Below are 5466 nucleotides of genomic sequence, written 5' to 3'. Positions count from 1 at the left end.
TCTTTCTTGTGAAGGAGAAGAATTTACTTCATATGAGTAATCAAGACAAATGTTTGACATTTCAGTAAAAGCTAGTAAAGCAAAATGAGAAAATAATTTGTCATTGTAAAGAATAAGATCAGTACAAATTCTAATCTAAAGCAAAGGTTAACTTAAAGAGGGTGCAGCCAAGTCCATTTGAAATCACTAGGTGGCTAATTCTTTTCGTTTTAACATCACATGAAGATGCAAAAGTTATATTTATGTTTCACTTAACAGAGCAGATGAGGAGATACTGTCTAGATGGCAAAATCACATTGGCAGTGAACTTTTCTCGGGGGGGGCAACAAGAGATGAGATTAAAATGCATAAATCTGGGGCGCAGGTGGCCGAGTGGTTAAGGCGCGCCCCATGTACGCAGACGGCCCGGGCTCAAATCCAGCCTGAGGCCCCCCACCGCATGTCTCTCCCCCATTCTCATCCCTGTTTCCAACTCTGTCCACTATCCTCCTCTATCAAATAAAGGCACAAAAATGCCCAAAATAAACCTTAAAAAAATGCATAAATCTCATTCCCCATAATTTATGTGCCCCACATTTATTTATTATCTATTTATTGGATTTTTTATTAGTCACTACTGAAGAAGCCGCTACTCTTCCTGGGATCAGCATAGGCAAACACTAAAAATACACATCAATTAAAATAACAAAAGTCCAAACAGGATCTAATGAGAGATCATTAGCTCATATTAAATGTATTAAAATACCAACCTGAATCAAATTCAAAATCTTACTTATTGCTTACAGAGCAGCAACAAGAAAGAGTGCTGTTTCATGAGTTAATACATATTATTGTAAACTGCGAGGTACGATAGTATGGACTATTATTTAAGCTTAAGCTGGCTCTTCATCAGCTGTGGACTCCGGTCAAAGAGTAGCATAGAACAGGGATACTTCCTCTGAACTTTTATTATTACTGAATGAACAGTCAAATGTTTCTGGTTTCTGTGATTGACAAAACAAATCAACAGGGAGTCAATACACAAGCATTAATAACTGGCCTACAAAACACACTGGCATACATCAGCATTAGCTTTAGCATTATTAGCTCTGAACAAGATAGATTACTGAGTACTAATTCAACTAGAACATAACATAATCAACTCAAAATATGCATTACAATGTTATGCAGTGCATGTCAAAAGATAATAATGATACAATAAACATCTTAGCAACTTAAATGTTCTCATGTACTCAGAGGGTGTTCAGTCATTAAAGTCCAGATCAGAAATGGGTAACTAATAAAAGCACATGTTGAGGACCCCAGAAGGCTCCCTCAGCTGCCCTGGCACTGCCTGAACAAAATATGCATCAATCCCTCCAAAGCCCACAACTATGCTGCCACCTACTGGACGTGGCAGGAATTCAGAACACATATGTATTAATATATTCCCTTATACACCTTATTAGAAAAACATAAGGCATTTTATTGTTATCAATTCTGTATAATTTAAGCCAGGATCCATATATTTATCTATGTATATATGAAGACACAATCATCAATATTTTGTAAATATTTTTTGTTTAATTTTGCCATGGCAACAAACTTGTTACAATTCATACCAACAAGCATCTTGGGAATAAATATGCACATCTTTGACAACCTCAGAGCAGAGCAGAATCGTAACAGCACAAGTCCATAGAAAAAAGGGATTAAGCTTGTATAGCAGTTTCCAAGTCATCTAATGCAGTGGTTCTCAACTGGTCAGACATCAGAACTCAACAAAACTACTTTAAGAGAAATCACGACCCAGATTTTAGAAATTGTTTGACCACTTAAAATGTATTTGATATAAATTTTAGACCTTAAATGGAAAAAATATATTGAACAAGAGAAAAGACAAAGAATGTGTCAAAAAAAAGCATATCATTACAGAAGGACATGCATGCATACATCTCATTTTACTCAATTTTTCTGAGACAGCATGGAATTTTGTAAATTCTCAAGGGATTTCCTTGTATTGGGAAAACCAGCACCACCACTTTCCACATTATTAAGCAAATGACATTTTTCTCTTATTTTCCTAAATATTAATGCAAATGACAGAATATTTTTCAAGTCATCAGTCATTAGAGCATAATTCAAATGTTTTTGAACAAACTTCATAATGATAACCATTATTTTCATTAAGCAGGCCACAGGTTTCAAGCAATATGGGAAAGAAAAAGGATGTCTCTGCTGCCGAAAAGCCTCAAATAGTGCAATGTCTTGGAGAAGGAATGAAAACATTAGATATTTCAATAAAAATTAATTGTGATTGTGGGGTCAGGCCAGCTTGGGCAAAGTTCGTCAAAGTAGTGTCAGCTAAGGTTTCAACAAGAGAGGTTAGGACAGCTGAGCCTACAGTCATTAGCAGAGCAAGAGAGCCCAGGCAGTCCACCAGTAAATAGCCATTAGGGAGTACAATAAAAAGGGAGTCCACAAAAAGCCCACAAAGAGCCAAGACAGCAGTTCAGAAGCAGCAGCAGATGACGGCCGCGCACTGTGGAATAAACAGACTAATCAGAATCTAATACTGATAAATAAATATAAAAATTAGCCAAAGCTACTGGAGAGAAGGGTAGACGCGTCAGGCGGCAGCAGGAGGAAAGCTCACCGCCCAGACTCCACTAGTGAGGGTTGGGAGAGAATAATAATCAATTCCCTCACCAGACCATCAACAGCTAAATGTAACAAAACAGACAACTTACCCATAGGAAGCACATCGTGCCCACACAGACCCCAGGAGACAGCCCAGCACCCAGTCACATCACACTGCTGCAATGGAGCGGAAACCGGAGTAAACACCACACACAGGTAACTGAATGACTCGAGCTGGATAACAGAGCATGCGTACCTTAATGTGAAACCCGACCTGTGCTGCACACATGACGTCAAACGCCAACACACGGGTGTTGGCTCCGTGAGGGAGGAAGAGGAAGAGAAAGAAAGAGGGAGGGGCCAACTAGGTGTATTTATAGGCAACTGCCCGTAATTAGTAGCCACACCGCCCCTTGCGGTAGGGAGTGTAAATCTATCTGGCAACATCTACCCCCAGATTTTGCATCGTTGCCCCAACGATGAACCAAAGAACACCAGGGTCTGAAAATGGCTATTTGGGCATTAGACACAGACTGTGATGAACTACCATGCTGGCCTGCAGGCAAGGGAAGATGGTGAGCGTTAGAATAGTAGCCAGCTGTAGAGCGAGCAGTCCAACGCAGAACCTGCTGACTGGTACCAGGTTGCTCTGATGGGGACAAAGAATAAACCAGTGGTACAATGCCCCTTGATGCAGGAGGTGTATTTGAACCGGCCTGAACCTCTGAACGTGTTGCGGCAGAGGAACTACTCGGACCTACAGAACATGGTACAGAGGCAGGTAGCTTTGGTATTTCGGTTACCAAGAGCCACAAGTCACCATCACTGAGGGAGTCACCCTCCACCTGTTCCGGGCTGCAAAGCAAGGGGGGCCTTGGAAGGGGGGGGCTAGAGGCTCAGGCCTAAGAACAGCTTTCAGCATGTCCCAATGGACTGTTTGTGCCTGATGCAGGTCATGCACTGAAGCGACAGTGTAAACTGCTCCTTGATTCACTGGGGCTTTTAACACCTGATGGACTACTGGGCTCCAGATATGACGACCCTGGGTACTGTGATCTCTTAGATACTTGCCCACTGGTAAAGGTGCATCACGAACCCGCTGATCGTGATGCTCCTTCCCGCATCCAGCAGCAGCCAACAATCGTTCCCGAGCACCCTCGCGAGCCACCTGAAGTCTGTCTTGTTGCTCAACAACCTAATCCTGTACTTCCCCATGTACAGGATCCTGATCTCGCCCTAGAAGGAAATCTATGGGAAGACAAGGTTCTCTACCAAACATCAGGTAGAAAGGTGACTCTCCTGTGCTCTGATAGGGTGTGGTATTATATGAAAACAACACCTGAGGCAAACAGGAGACCCAGTCCCATTTCCTGGTGACTGGAAGAGTGTGTAGGAGGTTGTGGAGGGTTCTATTGAACCGCTCACACTGCCTGTTGCCCGCTGCCTCATACAAGCACCAGAGCTGATGAAGCAAAGCACTCTCAAAGCTCCTACCCTGGTCTGAATGAAGATGGCTTGGAACACCAAATTTATAGAACCACTCTGTGAGGAGGACATGGACCACAGTAGAGGCCCGTTGGTCCCGTGTAGGGACAGCTACAGTGTATTTACTAAAAACGTCTGTCATAATAAGGACATTTTCAACTCCACTGCGAGAGTGCTCAAGCAGGGTGAAATCAATGGCCAAGATTGCATTGGGCTCCGAGGCAAACTAGTGACCCATGAGTGGCACTGACCCAGAGTCTTTAGTGACCTGGCAGCGCTCACACTCTTGAACCCACCCTTTAACGTACAATGACATCCCCGGCTAGTATCAGTGCTGCTTCACCAGGTCAGTGGTCCGATCAGTGCCATTGGTGGCCATGCTCCTGATGCAAGGGGTTCATGGTCTCTTGCTTAAGGACTGCAGGTAGAACCAGCTGGAGGGATTCATCCCCACCACCAGGCTGGAAGACCTGTCGGTTATGCACACCCTCTCTTTCGACCAAACGGTCCCACTGATGCAAGAGTGCCATTGCTGGTTTAGAAACCTGTGGTTTCTCAGCTGGTGTTGGATTAGCCTGCCTCTGCTAAAACACCAAAACCTCTCTTAAAAGGGGATCTGCCTCCTGCAGGGCATGGATGTCAGCAGAGGAGTGGGATGGAAAAACAGATACCACTCTCGGCTCTGGACGTGCTGCATACTGGAGGGCATTAGGGACTGAAGTGCCTGGCACAACCCCCTCAGCCAAGCTAGAACCAGATAGATACTGCCGAGAAAGTCCATCAGCATTCTGATTACTGCGACCGGATCGATACTTGATGTCAAAGTCAAACGCAGCCAGCTGTGCAGTCCAACGATGCTTAGTGGCTCCAAGCTTGGCAGACTGCAGGCAGCTCAACTGGTTGTTATCTGTGAAGACCAGACATTTATGCCCCAACAGATATTCCTGGAACTTTTTGGTCATAGCCTACTTCAATGCCAAAAACTCTAACTTCATGGAACTGTAATTATCCATGTTGCGCTCGGTTGGCCAGAGGCCACAACTCGCATAAGCTACAGGCTGAACGCCTCTGTCCATCTCCTGTGAAAGTACTGCCCCAAGACCACTATGACTGATATCAACTTCCAAAATAAAGGGACGGGAAAAGTTAGCATAAGTCAACACAGGGGGCAACACCAACCTTGACTTCAAGGCCTCAAAGCTGGCCTCAGACTGTGGCATCCAGGAAGCACCCAGAGCCTACTCAGAACCCTTTCTGGACTTTTTGCTTGTGAGCTCAACCACTAATTTATGCAAAGGGCTGGCCAATTGCGCAAAGCCCTCTACAAAACGCTGATAGTAGCTGGCAAAACCCAAAAAGGAG

The sequence above is a fragment of the Cheilinus undulatus genome, linkage group 1 (assembly GCF_018320785.1).
Source record: "Cheilinus undulatus linkage group 1, ASM1832078v1, whole genome shotgun sequence".
Taxonomy (NCBI): domain Eukaryota; kingdom Metazoa; phylum Chordata; class Actinopteri; order Labriformes; family Labridae; genus Cheilinus; species Cheilinus undulatus.
The sequence above is the reverse complement of the archived record's forward strand: the minus strand, read 5'-3'. Positions refer to the sequence as shown.